Below are 14,684 nucleotides of genomic sequence, written 5' to 3'. Positions count from 1 at the left end.
CAGCAAAATCTTTCATTCTATAGGGCAAACTGAGTGAAATGTCCAGCGTCATATTTACTCACCAGGTGACCCAAACAAGTTACTTACATCCTCTTGGCCTCACTTTCCTCATCTGCAAATGGAAATATGAGTATCTACTAAAATTATTGATAACTATAATTCTTGACTTCTTGAGTCAGAAAAAAAAATGTAGCTATCATCTCATTTACCTATTCAATCTATAGATAAGAAAAAACTAAAATACCCTTTGTTTGCTCAAGGTCACAGAATGATTTAATGTAAAAATAGGAGTAAGTTGGCAGTCTTCTGGTTCTTAGTCCAGTGCTCTTTCGGTTCACCTACAGGCCTTTAAATATGTATCACGTACATTATGTCACACTGTTAAAGATGGATTGAATAGGATATTCTCAATATCTCATGATAAAACATTATAAATATTGATTATTAAGCAATATCCTTACAAGAAAGTTCTTGGAATTAATCACACTAAGCTGGCAGCTACACCTTAGCCCATCAACTTTTGTCTCATTGTTATCTTCAGCTTTTGCTTAATGGACTCCAGAGTGTTACAGATATCTTTTACCCAGTGGATTGAATGAAAACAAATACTCGATGAGGATTTCTGTCTAATGAGTGGAGCATGCCAGAGGCATGTAAGGGAGGATATATCACCTGCTACTGGCTGCTTTAGGGTAAGATGCACTTTCTCCCTATGTTCCCAAGGCTAGAACAAACAAGGTCATTTGACAACAATGTTCAGGGTTTATTGTATTTTATCTAGTAAAGATAATCAGCATATAGAAATCAACTTCCATTGCTTTTACAAACAAATAAAACTCACCACCAAGAGCAACCACCAGGGAATAGGTTTCGGGAAATTGCCGATACAATAAATAGTTCACCTTGAGTTTTCACATCATCTCTTTACCTTCTGAGTGGTTATGTTTCTTGATATCAAAATGACCCCCTCCTTCCAATATACACACACTTATTATTATACTGATTTAAGCCCAAACTGGCAGAATATACTATTTATCTCCGTAGACTCAAAGAGGAAGTCTAGTTTGAAAAATTGCAAAGTTATCAAAACACGTTAAAATCCCTTCTCTTCCTCCTCCTCCTCATCATCAGCGCCATCATCCTCATCATCACTATCATCATTGAATCATTACATATTTTCTTAACTGAATGCTTAGTATGTGTCTGACTCTGAGCTATGTACTTTATATTCATGTACATAAATAATCCTTTACTGTAGGCATTATGTGGGTTAATTTTACAAATTAACAAAGAAAGAAGGTTAAATATCTTGTTTGTTGACCCATAGTCAATGGTGGATCAAACTCTTAATTCCTATGAGTTAAGTGCCTCTCTCTCTCTCTCTCTCTGTCTCTCTGTCTCTCTGTCTCTCTCTGTCTGTCTGTCTCTCTCTCTCTCTGTCTCCATATCCAAATATTAAAGTTTGGGGATTTTTTTGAGAAAAATAACTGATAAATTTTGGAGGAAATTTATCTCAAGGAAAAACTTTTAATTCTATATATAGGAATATGCACATTATAGAAGAGTAAAAAATATAAAACATTTCTTAAAGTGCAGAAAATAAATGGTTAAGTATGAGTATATTAATTTTGTTAAGTAATAAGCATCATTTAGTCATTGAGAAAATTTCTTAGCAACATGAATACATCCCTATGATAAATAGTGAGTGAGTGAAAAGTTGAGAATACTTATGTCTACACCAAAAATATAGCCATCAAGACTATATTGGATATTTAGATAATGAATGAAGAGGAACAGGGAATAATGATATGCAGGGAATATTTTCTGACCACTTTTCTTTCTAATTATTTCTAATCCTCTTAAATTGTAGTTCTTGAAATAAATACTTTAAATAATTTAACTCTTAACTTGGTAGTTACATTACAACAGGTGATAAACATTGTTAAAAATAGCTGAAGAAAAGTGGCATTTACAAAGGAGACATTTTCTTAGCAGTACCAATTTTGTCACCTTTTTCACAGAAATAAAAAAAATTATGCCACATTTTGTTTAAGGTTAGCTATTGTTTTGTTCTAGTTTCTCTTGTTTTTTAAATATTTTTGGTTCAAAAATTAAAACTTTTCCCTGAATTCTCAAAAGGTGGTAGAATTCAAGGGGACATCAAAATTGATAGGAGCAATTTTATTCCTAAAATAATAATATCATACATTTTTTATTTTCATAAATAAATCTAGGATATTGTGTGAAAAATGTTTGTTGTTCTGGTACATTGATGCTTATTTTGAGAAAGATTTTTCTAGCAAGTAGAATAAAACAAAAAGTGGTATGACAACTCTTATGGAAAGCAATCCATAGTTCATGTCCATACATTTGAATAGTGTATCAAGTACTATAAGTTTCTTCTAGCAAGGAACCTTCATACGTGATACAAGTTCCCAGATTTTCTCCATTACCCATATATACCTTTGGACTAAATTGTTTCTGTAAAAATTCAGAATAGATTTCTTAGAAAGGGAGGCTTAATAGAATATTACATGTAGCAGTAATAATGGGTCCTGAGAAGCAAAGATCTGTGCAAATCCTTGCAGACTGCCTTTGGAACCCGGATCTAGGATCTTGAATCAGTCATCGGGAATGGCACTAAAATCACCAAGTAATAACATTTTCCTCTCAAGAACGTTTGCACTCCCATGTTCTACTACTGTTTGCATTCATTCACAAATTATTGAGTCTAATACAAAACAACAAAAATCAATTTGTTTTTGTTTCTTCGTATGGCTTTTTAAAAAGTATTAGGTAAACTTAGTCAAGGCTGAAGACATTATTTGAACATCCCTATTTTCTACATATTATGAGTTTTGCCATATCTAATTTGTCCTTTTAAAAACATTTTAAAAGCAGTTTTATGAACATAGAATCCAAACACTATAAAATTCAAAGTATGCATCTCTTTCTTTCTTTCCATCTCTTTCTTTCTTTCCTTCTCTTTCTTTCTTCTCTCCCCCCCCCCCTCAAAGATTCTTCATTGCCCAGGCTGGAGTGCAGTGGCATGATGGACACAGCCTCAATTTCCCAGGTTCAGGTGATCTTCCCCTCAGCCTCCGAAGTAGCTGGGACTACCATGCCCAGCTATTATTATTATTATTATTGGTAGAGAGAGTTAGAGTCTCACTATCTTTCCCAGGCTGATCTTGAACTCCTGGGCTCATGCAATCTGCCTGTCTCAGCTTCCAGAAGTAATGGGATCAGAGGCATGAGCCACTACGTCAGGCCCAGTTCACAGTTCTTGAAGTGAAGTGCGTCTTCACAGGTTTGTGCAATGATTACCATTGCCTTCTTTAAAAACTTTTCATCACCCCTAATAGAAACCCTATACCCATTAGCTGTCATTCCTCATGTACATGGACTTATGCAATATGTGGCCTTTTTTGGTGGGCTCTTTAACTGAGCGTGATGTTTTTAAGGTCCATCCATATTTTAACAACTATCTGTGCCCTCCTTCCTTTCTGTTGCTTAATAAGAATAAACTTTGTAGATATCCTATATTTTGCTTATCCCTTCCTCAGTGGATAGGCATTTGGCTTTTTTCCACTCTTTGGCTATTATGTATAATGTTGCTGTTAACATTCGCTTACAGGTTTTTGTGTGAACTAATGTTTTAAATTTTCTTGGGTCCATACACAGGAGTGGAATTCCTGAATCATACGGCAACTCTATATTTGACTTTTGAGGGACCGTCAAACTGTTTTCTAATGTTGCTGTATGATTTTGCAATCAACCAGAAATGTACAAGAATCCCAATGCCTCTGCATATTCATCAACAGTCATTTTTCCTGTCTTTTAAAAATTTTAGCTAACATGGGGAGAAATGCCAGATATAGGTGATGGGAATGGAGGCAGAGAACCACATTTTCATGTATGCAACTATGCAACAACCCTGCATGTTCTTTACATGTACTCCAGAACCTAAAATGCAACTATATATATATATATATATATTTTAGCTATCTGAGTGGATCTAAAGCAATATCACATTGTGGTTTTGTTGTGCATTTTTCTAATGACCAATGACATTGAGCATATTTTCATATACTTATTGGCCATTTATTTGTATTTTTTCTTTAAAGAAATGTCCCATTTGTATAATTTTCACATTTTCATTTGCAATGTCATTATTTTGTAGAATTCTAAGGGCTGCAAAATTATTTTAAACACATGGCCTTTATCACTTAGTGTATGAATAAACGTATGTTCCCAATCTGTAGTTTGTCTTTTCAGTTTCTTGATGGTGAACTGTTAAGAGCCAAAGGTCGTAATATTGATGAAATCCAGTTTATCCCTTTTTAAACTTTAGTTCCTTGTTCTTTTAGTTCACATTTAAGAAGTTACTGCCTAATCTAAGGTCATGAATATTTTTATTTTTTGTAAGAGTTTATAGATGTTAGTTCTTATTTTCAGGCTGATGACAAATTTTGATTTAATTTTTGTGTATGGAGTGAGGTAGAAGTCAAACTTCATTCCTTTCCTGTAGAGATCGAGTTGTTCCAGTACCACTGGCTGAAAACGTGTTTTATTTTATTTATTTCTTTATTTTCCCCAGTGAGTCATATTGGCATGCTTGTCAAAAATTAATTGACCATAAATGGAAGGGTTTATGTCTGTCAGTTTCATCCTATTGATCTATATATCAATTTTTTGTGCCAGTATCACATTGGCTCTATTTACTAAAGTTTGTAATAAGAGTTGAAATCTGTATGACTTCTCCAACTGCATTCTTTTTCAAGATTGTTTTGGCTATTCTGTGTCCCTTGCATATACATGTAACTGTTTGGATGAGGTGATTCTGTTTGGATGACTTGTGCAAAAGGAAAACTGTTTTGTTTTTTTTAATAAAAACTGAATTGAATTTCTGTACTATTTTGCGGAGCATTGCCATCTGAACAATACTAAATTTTCTGATCTATAAACGTAAGATGTCTTTCCATTTAAGTATTTTTAATAACAATATTTATAGTTTTCACTGCACAAGTCTGTACTTTCTGTTAAATTTATTTCTAAGTGTTTAGTTTTCTTCCTTTGCATAATATTCTTTATTGCAAGTGAATAGAAATAAAATTGACCTTTATATTTCGTTCTTGTATCCTGCATACTTTATGAGCAAGTTTATTAGTTCTAATAGCTTTCTTAGTAGATGAATTAGGATTTTCCATATACAAAATAATGTCATTTGCTAAAAGGAATAGTTGTATTTCCTCCTTTCCAATCTAGATGTCTTTTTCTTTTTTTTATTTTATTTTATTTTTCTTTTCTTATTATTCTAGCTGGGGCCTCCATAGCAATGTTAAATTAAAAATTTCAGTTAATTTTATTGGGTATCCCTTATATGTGATGAATTGGATCTCTTCTACTGCTTTCAAAATTATCTCTGTTTTTTGAGTTTGATTGTAATGCAAGTAGGTGTGTATTTCTTTGAATTTATCCTAATTGGACTTCATTGAACTTTTTATGTGTGTAGATAAATATTATCATAAAATTTGAGAGACTTTTAGCTATAAATTCTTCATATATTCTTTTTACCCCTTTCTTCCTTCTTTTTCTGGAACTTCTATTATGGATATATTAGTATGCTTGATGGTGTTCACAGGTATCTTAGGCTGTGTTCATTTTTATTTCTTTCTCTTTCTCGGAATAGAAGATCTCCATTGGCTTATCTTCTTGTTCAATTATTTCTCCTGCTTTATAGATAAAATCTATTTCTAATTCCTCTATTTTAATTTCAATTTTTAAAATTTAAACTCCAAAATTTCTGTATGTTTTTTAAAAAATAATTTCTCTTTTTTAAATTATATTCTGTACTTGATGAGGAATCATTCTATTCTATATTTTTATTATTTAGAAACAGTTTTTTTGTGTTTTGGCCATATTTATAATAGCCGTTCAATGTCTGTTCTGTCTAGTGAGTCTAATATCTGGGCTTCGTCAGGAATAAGTTTCTTTTGACTTTTGTTTTTTGTTTTTCTGTGTATGGGTTATACTTTCCTCTTTATTATGTCTTATATATTTTTGTTATTTTGTTTAAAAATGGGATATTTAAAATAATGTTGCAACTCTAAAAATCTAACTAAGTTCTGCACTCTCACATTCTATACTTTTCTATGGGTTGTAATTATTGCTCATTGTTGTTGGTGGTGATCATGGTTATTTTTGTTTTGTTTTGCGACTTTCCTCAACTAATTCTGTAAAGTCAGTCTTTGTCATATGAAACTAGTTAAGTTTTTGTGCAAGTATGTACGTTAGTGTTCAGATGATGACTGGGCAGAAATTTCCTTGAGTGCCTGGAACCAGTGTGCCTCCCAGGCTTTGCCAAGGTGCTCTATGTGTTGGAGCACGCCTGCAGTCCACCAGAAGACAGTATGCAAGTCTGCCTTCAGCCTTTGTTTCTACTTGTGCAGAACCTCAAGTTAACCAGGGATGAGGGATTAGAGCCTCCTCAGGTCTTTCCTTCTAGATCCCCAGGAAAATGTTGGAGCTTTTCAAAGCCCTGTATGGACATCTAATTCTCTAACTTTCCTTTTTAAGTTTTTTTTGGTCAGATTTTTGTTAGCCTCAACTGTTATCACCCCTCAGGGATCTTTGATGTTAAATAATTGTAGCTTTTGGCTTTGACTAATGTCTGGGGGAAATGACTGCTGGCAATGCCTGAGCACTGAGTCAGGTCAAAGGAAGTCAAGCCCCTATGTGGGGATCTAGAGAACTGCTAGACAGGTCAAATCATCATATTCTTTTGGAATGGGGCTTTTTGTTGGGCTCCATATGGGAAAAGTTATAATAGAATCTTTTCTTTACAACACAACTTTATTATAAAATGTTTTGTGAACTGATCAAATCATCATATTCTTTTGGAATGAGACTTTGTGGAGCTCCATATGGGAAAAGTTATAATAGAATCTTTTCTTTACAACACAACTTTATTATGAAATGTTTTGTAAATTGGTCCATTTTTAAAAATTACCTATGTTTGTTTAACAGAAAAAGAGTTAATCAAAATGGATACAAGCTTCTGTGTATCTATTTTTATGAATTTTGAGAATAATATTTTAAAAATCAAAGATGTAGGCAATTATGTTTTCATTTTGGAAGTGGAAAGTCTTTTAAAATAAAAACAAAAAGGCCTAATTCTAAATTATTGGAAACAATCTGCTGATATTAAAATTTTTAAATATTTTATCAAAACATGACCTAAGAGTGAAAAAATAAGTTATAAATGCTGAACATATATTCCAAGTCACAAAATTGACAAGGAATGTATATAGAATGCCAGTCAAATTCAATGAGTTGGAAAGTGTACAAAAATGAGTGTTACAAAGAGAAAACTATAATTTCCTAAATACTATATAAAGCAAAATGCCTTTGTAAAATGAGTATAAAGAAATACTCCTTTATCCTCATAAGCAATATTATGATTGAATGTAACTTATAAAACAGCCTTAAAATGTTTAAAGCAGATATGGTATAAATATAAAACTGAAATAGCCAAAATATACCTACTTAGATACTAAGAAATGAAATTGATTAAAAATAATTAAGAAAAAGGAAGATGAAAACAACATCAAATAATAGCTTTGTGTGATAGACACAGAAACTTGTATCTATTTTTATTAACTTTTTTTCTGTTACACAAACATAGGTAATTTTTTAAAAAAAGGACCAGTTCACAAAACATTTCATAATAAAGTGAATGTTTTTGGACCATAATGAAATATAATTAACAGTTAATTCTAGCTAGTATCATATGTTTAGAACCTTAGAATAAAAAAAAAAAAGCTTATTTACAATTTAAAGAAATTAAGAATGGAATTATAAATTATTTTTATTTGAAATATAATAAACGCAAAAAATATTAAAATTTGTAAATATGGGTAATACAGGATATTGAAAACTTTAAATACATTTATACAAATAAATAAATGAAACTGAATGAACAATGCATTCAACCAAAAAAGCTAGTAAGCAGTAAGAAAAAATTACCCATGGTGAACCACAAGGAAAAAAAGAAATAAAAGCAAAAATTGGAAGTTAGAAAACAATAAAATTCAAGTGATGAAGCACAAGAGCAACAATAGAAGTTGATTCACTGAAAAGATTAGAAAAAAAAAAGAAAATGTACACATTTAAAAAATATTAGAAGGCAGAAGAAGACATAGTTTGCAAACTAGCTTACATATTTAAAAAGTTTAACTCATACTTGAATATTTTGAACAAATACATAATCATTCAAAGAAGAAAACATAAATTATCAAAAATCAAAGCAAGGTAAAAAGAAAACTTAAATGTAATAATAATAAAGTAAATTATAGTGGTAGTCAAATATTTTACAAAAGATGCACAATGCCTTTCTTTTTCTTTTTCTTCTGGAAACAGAGTTTCAAGTTTCACTCTTGTTGTTCAGGCTGGAGTGTAGTAGTGAGATCCTGGCTCACTGCAACCTCCACCTCTTGGGTTCAAGCAATTCTCCTGCCTCAGCCTCCTTAATAGCTGAGACTACAGTTATGCTACACCATGTCCAACTAAGTTTTGTATACATCAATCAATGTTCTTTTCAAAATAGTAGCAAGGACTATAAGTTTCTCACCAAAAAAAGGCTAGATGTTGTGAAAGCTGGTTATATAAATAATATAAACAGTATTGTAGACCCACAGAATATAATAAACAAAACCATAACTCATATCTTTTTTGAGAAGACAAACAGCATAAAGAATTAATAATCTTAGTTTGTACATTTGATAAAATACAAGTTGAACCACCTGATATTGCCAATATTTAAACATTTTATAAGCACAAACATTATAATTTGACAAAATAATTATAAAATACTAATGAAATATTAATTTCTAACAATAGACAATATAATTCTTCAAAAATAGAGGAAAAAAAAGGAAGGGCAGAAGGAGAGGAAGGAGGGAGATAGAGGAGGGAGAAGGAGGGGCAAGTAGAAAATTGCCTTTGCTAGTACCTAATATAAGGCCAGATAGCCAAATTATTAAAGGGATAAGATCAATAAAACTGACTTCACCACAATTTGAAATGTTTGCTTGATCAAAGGCAAAATAAAAATAAAAATTAGTCTAGAGACTGGGAGACATATGTACAATATACATAAAAGAAGAATTTTTGTCAAGAATATGTAAAAATCCTGTAAATCTTTAATAACACATATAACCAAATAAAACTAATTATATGGTCAGAATGTCAGTGACAAATCAAATGGCCAAGAAACAGGTGAAAAGATATTCATCCTCACTAAAAGCTAAGAAAAAAAAACAACAAAACGATGAAATAATTATCTCCCCCATGATTCTGGCAAAATTTACAAATCATGGTAATAGCAGATGTTTGAGAAGAGTAAAACAAGGTATAAGCATTTGGTATATGAATCTTGTCAATATTAACTTAAAAGTAAAGTGTACATGCTCTACAATTACATGGAAATTGAATAACCCTCTCCTGAATGACTTTTGGGTAAATAATGAAATTAAGGCAGAAATCAAGAAATTATTTGAAACTAATGGGAACAAATATACCGTGTAATGCAATCTCTGGGACACATTAAGGTGGTTTTAAGAGAGGAAATTATAGCACTAAATGCCCATATCAAAAAGTTGGAAATATCTCCAGTTAACAACCTAACATCACAACTAAAAGAACTAGAGAATCAAGAGCAAACAAATCCCAAAGCTAGCACAAAACAAGAAATCATCAAAATCAGAGCTGAACTGAATAAGATAGAGACACAAAAAATCATTCAAAAGGTAACAAATCCAGGAGCCAGATTTTTTTAAAAAAAATAAATAAAATAGGTGGTTATCTAATCTAATAAAGAAAAGAGGGAAAATTCAAATAAACACAATCAGAAAGGATAATGGGGATACTAGCACTGACTCCATGGGAATGCAAACAACCATCAGAGAATATTATTAACACCTCTAAGCACATAGGCTAGAAAATCTAGCAAAAAGAAAAAATTATAAATGCCTGTACTCATACCCCTCCCAAGACTGAACCAGAAAGAAACTGAATCCCTGAGCAGACCAATAATGAGTTCTCAAATTGAGGCAGTAATGCATACCTTACCAACCAAATAAAGCCCCTTATCAGAGGGCTTTCAGAGTTGAATTCTACCAGATATACAAAGAAGGGCTGGTACTGTTCCTACTGAAACTATTGCAAAAAAAATTGAAAAGGAGGGACTCCTCCCTAACAAATTCTATGAAGCCAGCATCATGCTGACACCAAAACCTGGCAGAGATACAACAATAACAAAAACTTCAGGCCAATATCCTTGATGAACATTGATGCAAAAATGTTCAACAAAATACTGGCAAACTGAATCCAGCATTACGTCAAAAAGCTTATCCACTAGGATCAAGTTGGTTTCATCCCCAGGAGGCAAAGTTGGTTCACATTTGCAAATCAGTAAATGTGATTCATCACATAAACAGAAATAAAGACAAAACCACATGATTATTTCAATAGATGAAGAAAAGGCTTTCAATAATATTCAACATCCCTTCAGGTTAAAAATTCTCAATAGACTAAATATTGAAGGAAAATACCTCAAAATAATAAGAGCCATCCATAACAAACCCACACAACATCGTAGTAAAAGGGCAAAAGCTGGACGTATTCCTCTTGAAAACCGGCACAAGACAAGGATGCCTTTCTCACCACTCCAATTCAACATAGTACTGGAAGTTCTGGCCAGGGCAATCAGGCAAACAAAAGAAATAAAAAGTGCTCAAATGGGAAGGGAGGGAGTCAAACTATCCCTCTTTGCAGACAATATGATTTTAAATCGAAAAATCCCTCTCATCTTAGCCCAAAAGCTTCTTAAGATGATATGCAACTTCAGCAAAGTCTTAGGATATAAAAATCAATGTGCAAAATTTGCTAGCATTTCTATAAACCAACAGCAGTCAAGCCAAGAGCCAAAATGAACTTTCATTCACAATTGCCATAAAAAGAATAAAATGCCTAGAAATACAATTAACTAGGGAGATAAAAATCTCTATCAGGTGAGCTAGAAACCACTGCTCAAAGAAATCAGAAATGACACAAACATAAAAAAGCATTCTATGTTAATGAATAGGAAGAATCAGTATCGTGAAAATTGTCATACTGCCTAAAACGATTAATTGATTCAATGCTATTCTCACTGAATTATAATTGATTCTCCTCATAGAACTAGAAAAATCTATTTTAAAATTCATGTGGAACCAAAAAGAGCCCAAATGGCAAGACAATCATAAGCAAAAAGAATGAAGTTGGAGGCATCACATTACCCAACTTCAGACCATGATACAGGGCTACAGTAACCAAAACTGTATGGTAATGGTACTAGAAACAGACACGTAGACCAATGGAATGAAATAGAGAACTCGGAAATAAGACCACATACCCACAACTATCTTATCTTCAACACACCTGACAAAAACAACCAATGGGAAAAGGATTCCCCGTTTAATAAATGGTGCTGGGATAATTGGCTAGCTGCATGCAGAAGATTGATACCGGAACCCTTCCTTACACCATATACAGCTTTAACTCAAGATGGATTAAAGAATTAAATGTAAAGCTGAGAAGCATAAAAACCCTGGAAGACAACCTAGGCAATACCATTAAGGACACAGGCACAGGCAAAATTTCCTGATGAAGACGCCAAAAGCAATTGCAACAAAAGCAACAAAATGTCTATATATATATAGACATATATATATAGACATATAAATAACAAAATGTCTATATATATATATATATATAGACATTGTATAAATTGTTTGTTTACTCTGTTGAGATATGTGTGTATACGCACACACACAAACACACACACACACAGACAATTTATAGAATGGGAGAAGATTTTTGCTAACTATGTGTCTGACATATGTCTAATATCCAGCATCTATAAGGAACTTAAACAAATTTTCAAATACAAATCACAAAAAGTCGGCAAAGGATATGAACAGTTGCTTTTCAGAAGAAGACATATATGTGGCCAGCAATCATATGAAAAAAACTCAACATCACTGATCATTAGTGAAGTGCAAATTAAAACCACAAAGAGGTCAGGCACAGTGGCTCACACCTGTAGTCCCAATACTTTGAGAGATCAGAAGGAGTGAATCACTTGAGGTCAGTAGTTCAAGACCAGCTTGACCAACATGGTGAAATCCCATTTCTACGAACAATGCAAATATTAGCCAGGCATGGTGTTGTCTGTCTGTAATTCCAGCTACTCAGGAGCTGAGACACCACAGTCATTTGAACGCAGGAGGCAAAAGTTGCAGTGAGCCGAGATAGTGCCACTGCTCTCCAGCCTGGATGACAGAGAAAGACTCTGTCTCAAAAACAAACAAAGAAACAAATACAATGAGAGTCCATCTAACACCAGCGAGAATGACTACTATGAAAAAGTCAAAAATAACATGCTGGTGAGGTTGTAGAGAAAAAGGAATGCTTATACACTGTTGGTGGGAATGTAAATTAGCTCAACTATGGTGGAAGCAAGTGTAGTGATTCCCTAAAGACTTAAAGACAGAAATACCATTTGACCCAGCAATACCATTGCTGGATATGTATCCAAAGGAATGTAAATTATTCTATTATATCCAAAGGAATATAAATATATATCCAAAGGAATATAAATTATTCTATTATAAAAACACATGAACATGTATGTTTATTGCGGCACTATTCACAATAGCAAATATATAGAATCAACCTAAAGGTTCATCAGTGATAAACTGGATAGAGAAAATGTAGTACATATAAACTATGGAATATTATGCAGTCATAAAAAAGAACAAGATTATGTCCTTTGCAAGAACATGGATGGAGCTGATGGCCATTATCCTTAGCAAACTAACACAGCAACAGAAAACCAAATACCACACATTCACACTTATAAGTGGAAACTAAATTATGAGAGCTCATGAACACATAGAGGGAAACAACACACAGTGGGGATTTTGGGTGGAGGTGAAAAGAGAGGATCAGGAGAAACAACCAATGGCTACTAGGTCAATACCTGGATGATAAAATAATCTGTACAACAAATCCTCATGACACAAGTTTACCTATACAACATATCTGCACTTATATCCCTGAACTTAAAATAAACATTTAAAAAATAAAAATATTAAGTGTATCATCTCAGAGACACAAACAATTTTTATGGCAACATTATTTACAATATGTAAAATTTCAAAGCAATTAAAATGTCTACTAATTGAAAAAAAATGAATAAATAAAATTAAATCTGTTCCTATAATTAAGTATCATATGTTACTTGTAAGAAATAAATTACATCTAGATATAACTATGGATTTCAAAGAAGAATATTGAGAGAAATGTGATTTCTAGAAAGTATATAAAAATGACTACATTCATAAATATTTAAAACATATCAAAAATAAAGGGAAAATTAAAATGTAGGCAACAGTACTTTTAAAAGAACTAGAAGACTATTAATATATGTCAGTGGTGACTTCAGAGAAAGACAAAGCAACTGGCTTTAGAGAATAAGAGAAATTCTAACTTTATATTTATATAAAAAAATTAAAGAAAATACAATAAATGAATACTGTCAATATTAGATTTTGATTTTTTAGGTGTTTATTATGAAGTCTGCATTTTTAGTTTGCTGTATTTTTTTGCCTGTATTTAGTTATTTAATTAAAAATAAAAGCATATTAACATCCCTTCATATGTCTATAATTTCTACCCCTTGATTGTTTTTTGTTGTTGTTGTTGTTTTCCTGATAGAGAAAAGTCAAATATCAACGCAAGAGTCAACAGTACATCAGTTCACCTCCCTAAACCTTGAGGGATTGGATTAGATGATTCTTAGGTTCTCTCCTAGCAATATGATGCTGTGAAATCCTGCAGGAAGCAGCATATTTCTTTCACTACAAGGAGAGTCTCTCTCAAACAATTAATAATAGGTTCTTTCTTTGTGGTAAGCTCCTTTATTTTTATTATCTTCATATAATACCTGATCTGTCTGTGTATGCCAAATACTGCTGTGAAAATGAAAAGACCCTTCTAAGTCCTTAGCATCCTTATAGGATTCATGAATATGGAGGTGTTTAAATACGACCAGAATTGCATTGGAATAAACAATGTTCACCTTGACTGTCTTTAGAAAGTAGAATTGGTTTGTCAGCACTCTAGGTAAGTATTTGAGTGAAAGAAAGCTTAAAGTTGAGGAACAATTCAATAAATAAAACAAAAACAGAAAGAAACAAAAACAAATAGAATTAAAATTGCTTCTTCAAGAACCTGTGGGACCAGACATGGTGGCTCACGCCTGTAATCCCAGCACTTTGGGAGGCCAAGGTAGGCAGATCACGAGGTCGAGATCGAGACCATCCTGGCCAACACTGTGAAATCCTTCTCGATTAAAAATACAAAAATTAGCCATGTGTGGTGGCAGGCACCTGTAATCCCAGCTATTCAGAAGGCTAGGCAGGAGAATCGCTTGAACCCAGGAGGTGGAGTTTGCAGTTAGCCGAAATGGCACCACTACACTCCAGCCTGGTAACAGAGCTAGACTCCGTTTCCAAAAAAAAAAAAAAAAAATGAACCTGTGGGAAATGCAAAGACCTGCTCTTAGGTATAAAACACTT

The sequence above is a fragment of the Callithrix jacchus genome, chromosome 6 (assembly GCF_049354715.1).
Source record: "Callithrix jacchus isolate 240 chromosome 6, calJac240_pri, whole genome shotgun sequence".
NCBI lineage: Eukaryota > Metazoa > Chordata > Mammalia > Primates > Cebidae > Callithrix > Callithrix jacchus.
The sequence above is the reverse complement of the archived record's forward strand: the minus strand, read 5'-3'. Positions refer to the sequence as shown.